The 18,305-nt window shown below is 39.4% G+C and overlaps 1 protein-coding gene across 4 annotated transcripts in view; it reads right to left on the bottom strand.

Moving 5' to 3' along the window:
- Positions 1–16,054, bottom strand: part of slc12a8 (solute carrier family 12 member 8) — a 150,086-nt gene extending 134,032 nt beyond the window's left edge. For 2 of the 4 annotated variants that reach the window (XM_060827162.1, XM_060827164.1), the window contains exons 1-2: positions 15,275–16,054; positions 13,153–13,270 (exon numbers count right to left, since the gene is read on the bottom strand). The gene's annotated coding sequence lies outside the window, so the exon portion shown is untranslated. Of the gene's footprint in view, positions 1–13,152; positions 13,271–14,987; positions 15,081–15,274 lie in introns of those variants that run through there. The other 2 variants (XM_060827165.1, XM_060827163.1) reach the window with 2 other exon arrangements.
- Between the last annotated feature and the right edge of the window lie 2,251 nt (positions 16,055–18,305).

Genomic DNA, 18,305 nt, shown 5'->3' with positions numbered 1-18,305 from the left:
GTTCTTTAGTTCTATCAGGAATAAAAGAATGACTAGAGAAAGATTAGGACCAATCAAGCATAGTAGTGGGAAGTTGTTCGAGGAATCAGAGGAGATGCGGAAGCACTAAATGAATATTTTTCATCAGTATTCACACCAGAAAAAGTCAATGCTGTTGAGGAGAATACGAGATGCAGGCTACTAAAATAGATGGGATTGAGGTGCACAAGGAGGTGGTGTTAGCAATTCTGCAAAGTCTGAAAATAGATAAGTCCACTGGGCCAGATGGAATTTATCCTAGGATTCTCTGGGAAGCCAGGGAGGACATTGCCGAGCCTTTCCTTTGATCTTTATGTTGTAATTGTCTACAGGAATAGTGCCTGAAGACTGGAGGAAAGCAAATGTTGTTCCCGTGCTCAAGAAGGGGAGTAGAGACAACCCTGGTAATTATAGATCAGCAAGCCTTACTTCAGTTGTGGGTAAAATATTGGAAAAAGTTATAAGGGACAGGATTTATAATCATCCAGTAAGGAATAAGTTGATTAGGGAGAGTCAACATGGTTTTGTGAAGGGTAGATCATGCCTCACAAACCTCATTGAGTTCTTTGAAAAATTGGATGAGGGTAAAGTGCTTGATATGGTGTATATGGATTTCAGTAAGGTGTTTGATAAGGTTCCCCATGGTAGGCTATTGCACAAAATTCGAAGGCATGGCATTGAGGGTGATTTAGTGATTTGGATCAGAAATTGGCTAAAAGAAGACAAAGGGTGGTGGTTGACGGGAAATGTTCATCCTGGAGTTCAGTTACTAGTGGTGTACCATAAGGATCTGTTTTGGGGCCACTGCTGTTGGTCATTTTTATAAATGACCTGAATGATGGCATAGAAGGATGGGTTAGTAAATTTGTGGATGACACGAAGATCGGTAGAGTTGTGGATTGTGCTGAAGGAACATAGGTAAGTTGCAGAACAGGGCGGATAGGTGACAAATGGAGTTTAATGCAGAAAAAAGTGTGAGGTGATTCACTTTGGCAGGAATAACACGAATAGAGTGTACTAGGTTAACGGTAAGATTCCTGGTAGTGTAGATGAGTAGAGAGATCTCGGCGTCCATGTACATAGATCCCTGGAAGTTGCCACCCAGGTTGATAGAGTTGTTAAGAAGGCATACAGTGTGTTAGCTTTTATTGGTCGAGGGATTGAGTTTCAGAGCTACGAGGTCATGCTGCAGCTATACAAAACTGATGCAGCCGCATTTGGAGTTTTGCGTACAGTTCTGGTCACCACGTTATAGGAAGGATGCGGAAGCTTTGGAAAGGGTTCAGAGGAAACTTACTAGGCTGTTGCCTGGTATGGAGGGAAGGCCTTATGAGGAAAGGGTGAGGGACTTGAGGTTGTTTTCATTAGAGAGAAGAAGGTTGAGAGGTGATTTAATTGAGACATATAAGATAATCCATGGGTTAGATAGGGTGGACAGTGAGAGCCTTTTTCCTTGGATGGTGATGGCTAGCACAAGGGGACATAGCTTTAAACTGAGGGGTGATAGATATAGGACAGATGTCAGAGGTAGTTTCTTTACTCAGAGAGTAGTAGGGAAATTAAATGGCTTGCCTGCAACAGTCGTATACTCGCCAACTTTAAGGGCATTTAAATGGTCGTTGGATAGACATATGGATGAAAATGAAATAGTGTGGGTTAGATGGGGTTCAGATTGGTTTCACAGGTCGGCACAACATTGAGGGCAAAAGGGCCAGAAACGGGGTTGTAATGTCCTATCTTCTATTTGCCTTTGCTATTAGACCACACCACTTCTATAATTACCATGTGTAGCAGTATTTAGCATTAATATATAATAGCGTTACTTTGAACTCCATGCCTAAAGACAGTCTTGACTTTGCCTTCTCCTTAACTAGTCTGTTTGAACTCAAACTCAGTGTGATATCAAACTACATGATAAAACTGGAGCAAAATAAATGGAACAGAATTTTAAACAAGTTAATTAACTGAGGGTGAAAAATGAAAGGTGAGGAAGAAAAAGTGCTAAAGTAGTCAAATCCAGAAGAGAGGAATTCATACCCAAGGGTTTTAACAGAGAACAGAAATCCTGCAAAAAAATGCCAACTTGGAATATAATTTGTGAACAGATCAAAAAACTCATTTCAGGGTTCATCAGCAGGCAAGATTATTAATGGTCTGGTTAGGAAGGGATGAGAGGTTAGCAGTAAGGAACCATGAGTGGGAGATCTGGAACATAGACTTTTTCAATGTTAAATTGGAGGAAGCGCAGCTCACCCAGAACCTCAGAGGCACTCAGCGATCAAAAGGTCAATGATGGAAATCATTACTCAAAAGTATTTCAGTCATATCTGAATAGAGTATTAAGCAGCACAATTTCAACACCATTTGAATTATCTACCGTCAGCAGAACAAATCCAATATGGTGTTTCACTGCTCAGAGGTCCCAAGGCACTTTTACAGATCGTTACTTCTGTCATTTTAAGAAACCAGACTAATTCACCATGGGCACTTGATATTAAAAAGTTAGGCAAACTGTCTTCTGACAGACAACATCATTTGCTGTACAACTTACGACTTGTCCAGAGCTCTACACACTATGATTATGGATGAAATAGAGACCAAAACAAAGTTAAATAAAAACATTTCTCAAGTGCCCAAGTTTGGTTGCAAGGTGTATGCAATACACCTTCCAAAGGCAAGCAAGTGCCATTTGCACCCGTCTTCCTCTCTGCCCACTAACACCCACTCCCCCTAAGCCCAATACCACCAAGGCCATGGAAAGAAAATCCTTGTGCTTCTCCTGCTTCTGGACTCTGCATCTCCCACCCAAGCTTGTTAGCATTTAATGATCCCTTTACATCTTTCAGGGGTTCAGAATTGGGACCCATAGTCATAGCGGGGTCAAAACATTTTATATAGGTTCAACAGTATGTTTTGGGGTTTTCTACTCAATGTCTTTGTTTGTGATGTCCAAAAGCTTCAGTTTCAAAATGATATAGTTTATCACAACGGCTTTTGTCAGATAATTGGTTGTTCCTGTTATGCGGGTGTGTGGTACTGGAAAAGCACAGCAGGTCAGGCAGCAACCGAGGAGCAGGAGAATCGAAGTTTCGGGCATAAGCTCTTCATCAGGAATGAGCAGTCCTCACTTTCTCCCTGTTCCTATTATGTAACTAGCTCTGCTCTTTTGAACAGAGAGCAACAATATCCAAAGGGATGGAACCACACAACAAGCACTGCAAACAATAATCCCATATGCAAATGAGAATATGTTGAACGTATAATTATATATTCAATTGTTGCATGATTCTTGACTTCATTTCCAAGTTTGAACGTGGTAAAAACATTTTAGGAAATTAGCATTATTCACCTGCAATACTGTGCTATTTCTTTGCAGACAAACAGGCTTTGATAACACAACTAATATACTTTGCAACAAAATTTTTTTTCACTTTAAATTAAGACTGAAACTTACAAGACCCAGCAAGCAACAAATAACTAGAAAAAAAATAATGCAGAAGCTGGAAGCAGGTTCAATTCCATCCCACGCCTAACGCTTCTTTTCCTTTTTTACTAACTCCTTTACTAAGTGATGCATAACTTCTTTAATCAAGTTTGCATACGTGTATTTAGGCTTGCACAATACCAGAATTAGAAAACTTCAGCAATATTCTCAATGATCATCATCCCTTCATTAAATTTAAAGCTGAAACACACAAGGCAAGGATTAATTTCCAAGATACCACAGTATTTAAATTGACACAAGAAAACAATGTAAATTCCATGTTTTTTTTCATTTTCTTACATTTTTAACTGACTGAAATGAGAAAAGAACAGTTTTAAAACCAAGAATTGCTGGAGGATTGATGCATGTTTTGAAAGCAAATTATCTGACAGTCATTGTAAATATTGTTTACAGAACTGCTGGAGCGATGGGCTGTGTAAATGGAGCTTTTGTTAGCAAAATTTTTCTGTGGACTAGTGACCAGTTATCAATGACAGAGGCCTTCTGCCTGTCAACGACCATATGATTCATTCTCAGGTAGCTAAACAGCTTGAGGCTATAAAAAAGATAGAGCGAAATCTTCAAGCTTCCCCTGCTTGGGAATTTACTCTGTTCTCTGCAATAAAAGCCGTTTTAATCCTAAAGAAACCCAGACTTTTTTGTTTCCTTCAGTTGCTGGAAGTCTAGACTTTTATTTAATACATCAGAGATGTTCGATTAGTGTGAACCAGCCCTTGTACCTTCTGAAAATCAATGAAAACATCCAGAGAAAGATCAAGAAGCAGTATTCTGATCAGCATGAAAACCAGCTCAGCAGATCCGATAAACAGAAGACCACTGAACGGCTTTCCCAGTTTTCCCTCTAACCATAACAGCCATGATTCTTCTTTTCCTGTGTGTCCCTTTATGTGTGTAATAGGGAATGTATAAAGGGTTGGAGTTTTAATTGATAGAGTTCCATGCCCAAGATTCAAAATTATTTACTTGTAGCTAGACCTATTTATTTATAGAATTGTTAAGTTCAGAAATATGGTCTGAGCTTTCTGTCAACCTGGGTCTGAAAATCAGGTAAACTGGGGAAGTTGATATACTTTTAAAAATCATTAACTTTTATGATAACACAGGGAATAACTGTTCTTGATTTGCAGTGGGCTACCCCAGTGAGATGTAACAATAGGCAAAAACTAAGAAAAGTTGTTTTTCCAAAATAATTGACATATACTTCTCCACACAAAAGATGATTACCCCAAGCACTTTGCACTCATTAGATAGTTCCAGCTAGCGCATTTCCATTGTGTATGCCAAAAGTTAGAAATTTTAGCTAAGCATGTACTACTCTTTCACTGCATGTCAGATCTCAATCACAGATTTAATTGATGATTCTCACAGCATTCACTATAATAGCTTCTACTTTTTTCCCCCAGATAGTAGTTCCTGAATACAGAAAGTTTAAGCTTGAGATTCCACATTTATTTGCAAGTTTCCAGGTAGCCGGCTGTTCCTTTGTTGATAGATTTAAAATTTTCTCTTCTCTTTGAACTCTTCCCTCCCTTTTACTGTTATGGACCAGGCCAGACCCCCTCAAAATATTTTTAGAATGTAGCCTAGACCCTAACTTTTTCTTATTTTAAAGGGAGATGTGAAGTGGATATTTCAGGGATGATGCCACTGGTCTAACCACTCAGCTTTAAGCAAAACAGAATTTATTTAAACACTATAGTCAAAATATGGACAAAAAAGAAAACAGAATTTAGAACTTAAGTATTGGAAAACTTAATCAACCCGATATAGCAACTTAACTAAGGAACTGTTCCATTTCAGTAATATCCTATGAACACATCGCCTGGCAAAAGGGTAAATTGAAACACAGATTCTTACTGGCAGGAGAGAACAACATCCAAAGAGATTTCAGAGAGAAAGTCATTCAGAAATCATTCACTATAGCTTGCAACCTTTCTCCAGCATCTTGTGACTGACACAGCTAAACTAAACTATAATAAACTGAATTGGGACAACTGGCCACTCCCCTGCCATTGTTAAACGGGACTATTTCTAGACTCTTTGGCACCTTTACATCCTCTCTTAAAAAAATAACCTTGTTAAAGTGACAGTTTCATCACATTCACAAACTCCTTCCATCTTTTTCCCTGCAACCTTCCCAACATCCACTCTTGCCATCCTTGCAACCAACTCCTCCACCACCCCTCACCTCCTTACAGCTTTCCTATCTGCTCCACCTCCTTTGCAGACTCCATCCTCGTTAACTCCCTTGCCCTAACATGAGCCCACCCAATCCCCTTTACTAGTCCAGAAGAGCTGCAAACATTGTCCAATCCCAGCCACCACAGCAGATAGAACATTTGGACCTGACTAAAGCAAACCCCTTAGCAGACTGAATAAAAAGCAGTAGACAACTCCATAACCACCTGCCTTGATTTCAATGTTCTTTCCCAGCCCTGCCCCGTATGTAAAAGGCTTCCAAGCTGAAGAATCATGGAACGTAGCCAAAGACAACTCCAGCTCCCTTACAGTAACTCCCACACTGATTCTAATTACTTTCCTAACTGATCACCATTTCTCTCTTCACTGGCTCACCAATGAAACCATTGGCACCAAGTTCAGAAGAGAAACAGTCTTGATTGGAGGAGCAGCTCTTTACCAATTCTACTAATGGGGAGACTTTTCTCTGACTGGTTGAGTAAATTCTCTTTGGTTTGGGCCTAGTTTACTGAGCTGCCTTTCAGAGGGCCAGTGGCTGCACAGAAGAGACAGAGTGTGGCCAAGGACAGCTTACATCACCCAGGATGCATCCTGGGTGCAGTGCTATCAAAGCCAGGCCTCACATAGGCATCGGCCCTGGTAATTAGTACTGTATGTAATTCTGCCCCAAACACTATCACAGCGGCCCGTGAGCATCTGTTCCCACACAAGTTTGGAGTTTCAGATACTGCATTGCTAAAAGTACATGTCTGAAAAGTTTTATTTATTACACCTAAACAATTTGAGGATATTCTAGCTGAAAAAATAAATAAGTAGTGGATTTTTGATCAGGTAGGTGAGGATGAAAATTCTGTATATGGCAAATACGTAGATTATTATTTGGCTTAAAGTTAAGTCACGTTTCAAGTTCTCTTCCTCTCAGCATTTTGGGTATGCCAATACTACATAGATTGCAGTGGTTCAAGATGACAGCTTACCACTTTCTCAAAGACAATTAGAGGATAGGCTATAAATGCGAACTCAGCAAGCAACACCCACAGTCCACAACAGAATAAATTTGAACAAACATTCCTGCCTATAAATTTTGTGATTTAGATCTTTAACATTACTGGTAACTCAAAATTAGTCATTGCTTCTATCAGGCAGTCAACCCAGTACAGCTTCTGTCATATAGAACATAGAACAGTACAGCACAGAACAGGCCCTTCAGCCCACAATGTTGAGCCGACCATTGATCCACGTATGCACCCTCAAATTTCGATGACCATATGCATGTCCAACAGTCTCTTAAATGTCCCCAATGACCTTGCTTCCACAACTGCTGCTGGCAACGCATTCCATGCTCTCACGACTCTGTGTAAAGAACCCGCCTCTGACATCCCCTCTATAGTTTTAAGCTAGTTGCAGGAAAGTATGACCCCTTGTGTTAGCCATTTCTGCCCTGGGAAATAGTCTCTGGCTATTGACTCTATCTATGCCTCTCATTTTCTTGTATACCTCAATTAGGTCCCCTCTCCTCCTCCTTTTCTCCAATGAAAAAAGTCTGAGCTCAAAAAAGTCCGAGCTCAAGCTCGGATATACATCAAGCACTTGCACCACCTCAAGACACTGTCTGGAATTAGACAATTACAGTATAACGGAATTGATGCCAACTTTCATCAGTAGCTTTCCAGGACTGAACTTGAAGTAAAAGGTACATCATTCAGTTATGCACAACAAACAACAGACAGCAAGTATATTCAGGACTTTAAACAAAGAGGCCAAATGGGTATGCAAGATGTAATTTTGCAGAATTATTCTTTCTCCCTACTTATTAAAGATTCAACTTCCCACCATTTACATACATGCTTATTGAGGATTTATGTATTCAAATGTCCATCTGCTACTACCCAACTTTCCCCACTTCCTTGCTACCCTTGTCACAGTTGTATTATTCAACTTCAACACTGCTGAGATTGATGGCAATATCAAAGACCAACATTTAAATTAGAAAGCTTCCTTGACTTTTACAATGCATTCCTTATGAGATAAATGCATTGAGGTATCCAGGGAAACATACAACTGATCAGCTGAAAAATTCAACTTGAAACTTGCTTGTGTGGTTAATTATGAATGATTTCAGACATTTTGCTATATTTTGGTATCAACAACAATTAACATTTATATAACTCTCGTCATAAACAAACAAAGCATTTCACAGAAACTGTCATAAATCAAGTTTATACTTTGAGCCACATTTGGCAATATAAAGGCAAATAGCCAAAAGCTTAGTCAGAGTCAGGTGCTAAGGAGGATGTTAAAAGAAAAAAAAAGGGAGGAAAAGTATCAGACAAGGTTAGGTAGGCAAATCCAGAGCTTAGAACTTTGTCAGCTGAAGCCATGGCCACAATGGAGGAACACTTAATATCAGGATGAGTAAGAGATTAAAATTAGATGAGTATAGATATCTTTGAGGATTATGGATTGAAGGAGATAACCGAGACATCAAGGAGCTTGGAGGGATTGAGGCCCAGGAGCCAATTTAGGTTAGACACCACAGTGAGTGAGTGGAACTTGGTGTGAGAAAGGACATTGCCAGAGGATTGGATGACCTCAAGATGCAAAAATTAGAAATGTGGCCACTCACAAAGATGTTGAAATACTCAAGTTTAAAGCTAGCAAACAGATGAATACTGTAAACGTTTCAGCAGCAGATGAGATAAGACGGGCTAAAGTTACAGAGATGAAAATAGGTGATCTTACTGATGGTGCAAATATGTGATCAGTTGCTCAGTTGGAACCAAATGTGACATGCATGTTACAAACTACCTGGTTTATACTTAGACTATTGCCAGGAAAAAGGATGGAGTTAGTAGCTGAAGAATGGAATTTGGAGAGGGGACTAAATACAACAGCTTTAGTTTTCACAACAGTTAATTGCAGCAAATTTCTATTCATCTGGTTCTGGCTATCAGATGAGCAGTCTGTAACTAGCAAAAGTGAAAAAGTCAAAAGAGATGGTGAGGTAGAGCTTGGTATCATAACGTATATGTGAAAATTAACGCTGTGCTTTTGGATGATGTTGATGAGAAAAGATGTGAGTGACCCGAGTTAAAGTTCTAGAAACAGAAAGAAAAATCATTTTAAGTAATACCCTGGAGAACAGCCATGTTTAAAACAGAAAATTCAAACACTGCATGCAGTTTTGGTTTCTGTATTCAAGGATGGATGTAAATGAATTGGAGATGTGGTTATCTACTGAGGAAAGTTTAGATAATCTGGGCTTGTTTCTACTGGTGTTCAAAAGAGTGAGGGGTAACTTGATTAAAGTATCTAAGAGCCTGAACAATCTTGAAAAGGTGGGTATGGATAGGATGTTTCCTCCTGTGGAAAAGTCCAGAACTAGGAATGACTGTTTAAAATCTAGAGGAGCTCCATTGAGGACTGATACAAGTAGATTTTTATTATCTCAGAGGGCTGAATGTCTTTGGAACACTCTGCCTCACAATGTTTTGGAGGTGGAATCATTGAATATGTCTTGCAGCAAATGGTTCAGGTGTGGAATGTACTGCCCGAGTGCGTACAGGAAAGAGGTTCAACTGAAACTTCAAAAGGAAATTAGATGGTTACTTGGAAAGAGAAAGGTACACAGTTATGGAGAGAATTGCACTAAATGAAATGCTTATTTGGAGAGCTGGTACAGTCACAATGGGCTGAATGGCTTCCTTCTGAGCTGTAAGAATTCTGTCAAGTGAAAATTACCATAGCTGATAAAGTTATTAAAAAGATTGAAAGCAGTGAAGTTTTCTCAGTGCTTGTGTGTTCAATACAGAATGGAGACTTTTAAATGTCAGGTGGGCCAAGGAGTGGCAGATGGAGTTAAAATAAATGTGAGGTACTGCATTTTGAAAAAGCAAATCAGGACACAATTTGTAAGACTTAATGGTAAGGTCCTGGGGAGTGCTGCTGAACAAACAGACCTTGGAGCACAGGTTCGTAATTCCTTTAGAGTCACAGGTAGACAGGATAGGGAAAGAGGTGTTTGGTACACTTGCCTTTATTGGTCAGTGTTTTGAGTAAAGGAGTTGAGAGGTCATATTGTGGCTGTACAGGACATTGGTTCGGCTACTTTTGGAATACTGCATTCAATTCTGGTCCCCCTGCTATCGGAAGGATGTTATGAAACTTCAGATGGTTCAGAAAAGATTTACAAGGATGTTGCCAGGGTAGGAGGGTTCGAGCTGGAGGCTGAATAGACTGGGGCTGCTTTCCCTAGAGCATTGGAGGCTGAGGGGTGACCTAATAGAAGTTTATAAAATCATGATAGGCATAGATAGGGTGAATAGCCATGGTCTTTTCCTCGGGGTAGCGAAGGTCAAAATTAGAGGGCACAAGTTTAAGGTAAGAGATAAAGATTTAAAAGAGACTGAAAGGGCAACATTTTGACGCAGAAGGTGGCACCTGTATGGAATGAACTGCCAGAGGAAGTGGTGGAGGCTGAAATAATTACAATGTTTAAAAGGCATCTGGAGGGGTATATGAATAGGAAGGTCTTAGAGAGATATTCCAGCTCAGCACCGTCCCCATGACCTGTCCTACCTGCCTACCTTCCTTTCCACCTATCCACTCCACCCTCCTCTCTGACCTATTACCTTCATTCCCACCCCCATTCACCCATTGTACTCTCTGCTACCTTTCGCTACCCTCCTCTCTGACCTATCACCTCCATCCCCACCACCATTCACCAATTGTACTCTATGCTACTTTCTCCCCACCCCACCTCCTCTCATTTATCTCTCCACTCTGCAGGCACCCTGCCTCTATTCCTGATGAAGGGCTTTTGCCCGAAACGTCAATTTTCCTGCTCCTCGGATGCTGCCTGATCTTCTGTGCTTTTCCAGCACCACTCTAATCTAGACTCTGGTTTCCAGCATCTGCAGTCCTTGTTTTTACCTTTAGAGAGATATGGACCAAAAGCTGGCAAATGAGACCATGTTAATTTAGGACATCTGGTCAGCATGGACAAGTCAGATCAAAGGGTCTGTTTCCATGCTGTACAGCTCTATGACTGTGCAGTAAAAAGAATGAGTGAGATGCTTAAAGGAAGTGGAGTACAGGGAGGGAAGGTCAGGCCAAGATATAACTTTGTGTTAAGAGTCACACCATCAGAGCAGTCTTGGCAGAGCACATGGTAAAATGTATGGCCAGATGGGAAGCTTGATTTAGAAAGAAGTAGTCATCATCCCTCAACTAAGTTTCTCTCAATACTTTTATATGAATTCAGTCATGTATAACAAATTTATGGATTATAAGTGCCTTATACTAAAGTTAACAGGTATTCTGAAAGAGGAGATGCAGATAGAAGCAGCAAGGGGTTATGTGCTGCCAGTGCAATATTGGGCTGTTTCAAAGACATTTACATTAATTTTGGGGGGGGAGGGGGGGGGTTAAGATTTCAGATTACTGAGACACCTGGAAACAGTGGACCTGCACAAGATGTTTCCACTTGGAGAAGAGAGTGAGACCTTGAGCCTCAGGGTTAACAGATGACTCTTCAGAACTGAAATGAGGACGATTTTCTTCAGCCTGAGTGGGATTAATCTGTGGAACTCATTGTCACAGAGGACTATGGTGGCCAAGTCATTCAGTTTATTCACTACTGAGATAGATAGGTAAGGAGATCAAGGGTACAGGGAGAAGGTGGAAGAATAGGATTGAGAAAAATGATTAAATGGTGGAGCAGACACGATGTGCTGAATGGGCTAATTCTGCTCCTATACCTACGGTCTTACAGACTATCATTCTCGTCTTTGGGACTGCAGAAGGCCTATCATTTATAATGAATATCATTCATGACGAATATCATTTTTGGAAACAGGACTTGACTAGAACAAGAAATTGCACTGTTAATAATTAATGGTCAAAATGTACAGGAACTCTTGACTATATTCTCCAATCTTTTTACATCATACTTGTAGTGTAAATTGCCTATTTTTACTTAAAGAGAAGTACATACCAGAAATGCAATAAAGCAAAATTAATTACTCATCATGACCTTTTATTTAACTTATCTTACGCTAATCTGCCAGAACTGCTGCTTCAAAATAATTTGAAAGCATATTCTATTAAGAATGCACCCGTATATGATAGTACAGGAACATCACGTTCCCTCATGCCTGAATCAAAAATGGTTACTAGTAGGTACAGCAAGTAATTAGGAAAGCTAACAGCATGAAAGGCAATGAATACAAAATTAGGTTTTAATGCTTCAATTATTCAAGGCACTGGTGAGACTGCATATTAAAAACCATGCACATTATTAGTCACCTTATTTAAGAAAGGATACAAACGCATTGGAGGCACTCCAGAACACAATTATCAAACTAATACTTGAAATGAGAGGGTTGTCTTATGAAGATTTGACAGGCTAGGCTTGCAACCACTAGCGTTTATAAAAATGTGAGAGGTGACTTTATAAAAACACATACACCTGTCAGAGTTGAGAGTCTGTGAAACTCTCTTCCTGAAAAGGTGGTGGTAAGCAGAGTCCTGGAACATATTAATCGCAGAGCCAGATAAATTTTTGTTCACCTCAGTGTTTAAAGATTATCAGGGTAGTGGGAATGCAGATTTGAAGCTACAATCAAATTAGCCATAAATTAATTAATCATTGAATAGAAAAGTAGACATACTCCTATGCACCATGGGAAAAGTGATCCCACTGTTATCATTAATGATGTGACTGGAATGGAGTAGTAAACAGGGCAATCAAGATACATGCAGGATTTTTTTAAAAAATCAGTCTTGGGATGAGGGCATCACTGGACAGGCCAGCATTTATTGCCCATCTCTAATTGTCCAGAAGATAGTTAAGAGTTAGCCACATTGCTGTGGGTCTGGAGTCACATGTAGGCCATACCAGGTAGGGATGGCAGTTTCTCTCCCTGAAGGTGAAGGACATTAGTGAACCAGATGGGTTTTTCCAACAATCTGCAATGGATTTATGTCACCATTAGATTCGTAATTCCAGATTTTTATTGAATTCAAATTCCACCATCTGTCGTGGCGGGATTCGAACCTGGGTTTCTGGATGAACAGTCCAACAATGATACCACTAGGCCATCACCTCTACCTAAGGAATTGAGTACAATCACCTTCTGTTAACATTTCTGATTATGGAAGAATTCATGAAATGGCTTAGCTTTAAATACACATTGGTATAACATTAAAAAGGTTGCTTTTCATGGTTTCAAAGTCTCCACAAAAAAAAACTGTACCTTTTCACATTTCAATTTGAAAATATTTAAGCTTTGCTGTTACAGTTCAGTATTTTAGATGTGGTTAGCTCACCAGTGTTTCACTATTTTAAAGGAGCAAACTGCAGATGATTTGAAAACATTACAGGCATATTATAATTAAGGAGAGAAATGCACAACTGAAATAAAACCTACCCTGTTATTATTCAATACTCCACTGTGCTGTTGTATCGATGAATGTTCTGCAGCTGAATCTTTTGTTCCTTTCAGAGGCAGACAGCATATTTAAATAAACTAATTAATTGTGCAGCACCTTTCACATAACAAAATGAGAAAAACAAAAAAAAATAAGGAATTGATTGAATATATGAGCAAATAGTTTTTTTAAAAAATAAAAATCAAGAGAAATTAGCAGTAATGAAAAGTAATTTGAAGAATTCCAATACTTAAAGATTTGGTATGTAAAATTCTGTCACCAACTTTAAAAACAAAATTACCAGAAACTAATATAGAGCAAACCAGAAAGTCAGAAAAACAGAGGACAATGAGATATATTTTTAGAGGCATAATGTAGAGAGACTGTGCAAGGGTTTGAAGAAAAGGGGCAGAGTTAAGTTACGAAGAGAGATGATGCAAGTTAGCCCTCTTTCCTCTACACTTTAGAAGGTCAAGGGGTGATCTGATCCAAGTCATAAGACATTAACAAGAATAGACAGGTTAGATAAACTATTTCCACTGATGGTAGATTCTAAAACTGGAGGTAATTGTCTAAAAATTAGGGCCAGGTGCCTTTTTTTAAAGGGATATGAGCCATAGGCAGGTATATGAATAAATATCAAAAACAACTGCAGACTGTTGACAACTGTTAATCAGAAATAAAAAAAAAACAGAAATTGCTGACAGCAGGTCTGTCAGACTGTGTGGAGAATGATCCGAGTTAACATATCAAGTTAGACCACAGATCAATCACGATCACATTGAATGGTGAAACAAACTTGAGGGGCTGAATGGCCTACGTCTCAGTGATAAACTCTGAGTTCCGATGACAGAGACCTTGAAATTTATGGAGATCAGGGAGAGTAGGGAAATTTACAGCTACAGATGTGCAGGTCTGGACATAAGCAATGAATTACTTTTTCTGAATGAATAAAGTTTATTGTGAATCTGGGAGGCTGGCAAGGACAATGTTCAAGTGTTTGAATCTTGAGATGGCAAAACATCGGAGTGTGAAATAGTGGAAGATGGGCAGGTAATGGTGAACATTCCAGGTAATGGTGAACATTCCAGTCAGATTGTAAGTGGAAAGAAATGCATGATAAGTCCCGGTCAATAAACAAACAGCACCAGGACCCGGGGGTTAGGAGTGGTGGAGAACAGAAAACAATGCATGAAAGAAGCATTAATTATTGATTATAAATGGCAGTTGAATTTACCAATTTAGATGACATCAAACTGCTGGAACAAAGATGAGTCAGCTTGTGACAACAGAGCCCTAAGGCTGAATTACTGCTTTCAACACATCCACAGAATGAAATGTATTGGCTGTCAGCAATGCAAGCTGTTATAGGAAGAAAAATGTCCCAAACTAACTGCAATCTTCCTTTATTTTCACTGTATACTGTACACAGGCTTTGAAAAGTATTTCCCACTAACTTATTAATGTCATTTCAGAAGTCAATATCTAAAAATCAAATGCATTCAGATATTATCTGACATCTTGGTTATGTTCAGTTTGGCAAACAATACTTAGTTTTCTATTATTCTTCCGAATTAATTGATTGTTCCTCCTTTTGCAACAGTCTGCACTAAGTTCCTTATAAGACCCAAACACACCAAGCATGTCAGAAATCAGGGAGTGTACAGTACTGAGTATTGTAATCTAAAACTCTGTGGTTTGCACGATTAAGCTTTGCAAATATAATCTCTTTCGAAGTAGAGAATTATACAATATCGATTTCATTAAAACACATCCTGACAAAAAGAATACTGCATACAATTTCCCTCCCTCCAGCAAATAAACCTCCCGGTACCTTTGTTCTGTTTTAGGGAAGGCAGTGCCCCTTTGACGTTCCCCTGCCAATCGAATCTGTTCGAGATTTACAGGCATGGGATAAATTCTGGAACATGACTTGGCTGGCATTAACTGCAGCGCAAAGTGCCAGCAAATAAAAAGCAACAAACTTTCTGCATCCGGATCCGGGTAACACCTTTTCTCACTCCCTTAGTAAACACAGTTTGAAGCGTTCTCAAAAGGAAAATGGGAAAGTTGGTGACCAGTAAAACACGCTCCATATATACAAAGTTGGCTTTCACTTACCCCTATCGAGACGGTCAAACTTTCAGAACTCTCCCTTTCTTTTGACCCGGCGAACGTCGCCTCGGTTTTCTCCAGACGGGAAGTTTAATTTAGAGCAAGTGCTTTAAATTCTGAAATGAGAGCTACAGAAATAAGTGCGGTTCTGCCTTTTCATTTCTTGCTCGCTGCCGTCCGGCTCAATCTGCTGCTTTCCGCTGAATTCGTTAAAAACCCAGTGGACGCTCCAGGAAGCCGATCAGAAAAGGAGAGAGGTTCCTGTGAGTTCAGAGCCACAGGAAAGGTATCAGCAGCCCCCGAATGGGATCATTTGCCAGGGCAGCCTCTCACTGCTCTGCCTAATGCTCCGTTGACTGCCACGTATTAATTTGCCAAGAACCTGGCGACTGATTGATAATTGCAAGTGTTCTTTTTTAGAAAAAATATCGAGCATTTTAAGCTTGACGGCCGGCTGTCTCGATAGTTTCAGATATTTAACAACACGCACGGACCTACACACACAGTTTGTGCAGCCCCACGACTGACTTAGTCGTGAACTGCCCGGAGGTAGCCTGTGTCGATACCTGTGGGATTGTGAGCACTGGCTTGAATGAACTCAGTTCGGATATTTTGGGGACTGGTAATCCACATTTCCCGATACCGTTTCTTTTCCTAAGTCGGACTTCGTGTAACATTGACAAGAGAAAGCAAGTGAGTCAACCTCAAAACGGTTGCCTTTTCCAAACGCGACTACTGAAGGCACGACCCAAGCGTTTGAAATACGTTCAAACCCAGTCCTCCAATTGACCCTTAAAGCTGCCTCTGTTCTTAGAAATATGTACAAGGAAGTAGCTGTCAGTCTGATGTCACCACACCTTCTAGTTAAACTGGCCTTGCAACTAAATCATGAGCTCCATCGTACCGTCAGAGTTGGGGTTAGCCCTGTCAAACGTAAAAGGCAAAAATAAAATGCAGGCACAACCCAGGTGCCGAGTACAGCTAACAGAAAAAAGAATTCGATGTTTCTTGTCGCGCCCGAGATTCATTGACCTAGGGACATAAGGGGGCAGACTAAGTCCTTTGCTGAATACGAATCAAACAGCATTAGAGAGAGGAAGGAACTGTAAATATTCGAAAAGAGCTGGGGCTGGAGCAAGGGATAGAGTCAGGGGGAAAGGGGAGGAAGATTCCACAGGACAGTAAATTGTTGCAACTTGAGATCCTTAATACCTGAAAGGAAGAAAAAAAGTTTCTCGTTAAAACATTGTCGGAGCCAAAGAATGAAGTGGAACTGTATATATATGTGTGTGTGTGTGTGTGTGTTTCGGGGCGGGGGTGTACAGCTCTGAGATAGCCTGAAGCGCGTGGTACCCAGTGTGGATCTCAGGGTTCCACTTGCACCCCTGTCTGAGGAACACTGTACGTCAAGGGGATAGCTGTTGTGATGCTGGGTGGATTGGAAACATGCAAGATGAAATTTCTGTGGAATCCCCGTGGGTAAATCTAAGCCAAGTAATGCTTTCCTTACATTAATCCCAAAATACACCATTTGGGACACCACTTCCATTTGGTACTACCACTCTTCACTGTGCAAGCACAGAAAGTGCATCCTCCCATTTACAACTTACAACTCTAAACCCATGTCACATACTTATTTTTATCAAAAGACATTGTTCCCATTTCAATGACACTACAAATCAAGGTGACAAAACAGTCTCCTAATCCATTATATTACTGGAGCACCAGTGTATGTTTGGAAGGTTATTCACTGGAAAATTGTATAAAAATACCACTGTATTCATTACTTCATTTCCTGAAAAAAACTTGAATTTTGAAAACTAGGCTTATTTTTATGCAGAACATGGTCAGTAAAATTACAAATTGGCATTCCCAAAAAGGGCATCACCAATTTAAAAAATACACTCAATGATCATGTAAATTCATAAAAGTTTTGATACTAATTCATGACATTTTGCAAATAAAAATAAATGTCCTATGTCTTGATTTCAATCAAAGGAAAACATACAGGAAAAACATCTTTGAACCGTGATTAAAAAGACTGTCACAGATGTGGAGTCAGATGAGAACAAGTGGTTTCAAACACAAGTGTTACAAATCCAAATATTTTCTTGCAAGCAGAATTCTTCAAAATTTGGTGCATTCCCCATCCTTAAATGTTGTCACTCATTACCATGATTTAATTAAATAAAGACCAACAATAATAACGTGTTTCTGAACATTTATTTATAACTATGCATTAAAAAGACTCTTAAAGACAAAAATGTGATACTTTCAATTTCTCTCATACACAGTTTAGAAAGTACTGTATATCGTTTGATAACTGTTTAAAGCATATTGTAGGATTTTGCTTTATTACATATCTACACAGTATTTGATCACACATTGCAAATCAACCTTGCTGTATCAGTATGCACTACTGATAAATCCATTCCTCAAAATGTTTGCACACCAGAATTTAAACCCTGAATGTTAAGATACTGAAGTTAAATGAACAAGTTTTATGTGGGGCGAACAAAGCCTGACAGATTTGCTGACACTTATAAACACAAAGTCTCCCATTCAACTTGATTGTGGAGTAGTGAACAAATGAACAAAAGAGGGTAAATATTTTTGTACATAGGCTGTGCCCAACAGAATTTGTAACAAATTTAACTTTTACAATATACTACAAAATTGATCTCTCTAGTTAACACTTCTACACGAATAGAAAAGCAAGCTTACGTATAAAAATGACCAGTGTACTAAAAGAGACCAGAATAAACTTTCACTTGGCAAATCCATCTCTGTATAAATGGCTAACATAACATAAAGTCTATGCAACTGCTATTATAAATTTGATGCGGTTTTACCTATGTTAATGGTTATCCATTTTGCTGCTCTGTATAGATATGCAGTGTCAATCTCTCGGTACTATCATAGATGGGAAATTAGTGGACAGCTGTAGTCTAATTATGTACATAAACTAAGCTTTAGACAAAATAGAGTTAACATTTGGACTGTATTTCTAGAATTTCCACTATACCAGAATATCAAA

Source organism: Hemiscyllium ocellatum, chromosome 7 (assembly GCF_020745735.1).
Source record: "Hemiscyllium ocellatum isolate sHemOce1 chromosome 7, sHemOce1.pat.X.cur, whole genome shotgun sequence".
NCBI classification, from domain to species: Eukaryota; Metazoa; Chordata; class Chondrichthyes; order Orectolobiformes; family Hemiscylliidae; genus Hemiscyllium; species Hemiscyllium ocellatum.
The sequence above is the reverse complement of the archived record's forward strand: the minus strand, read 5'-3'. Positions and strand labels throughout refer to the sequence as shown.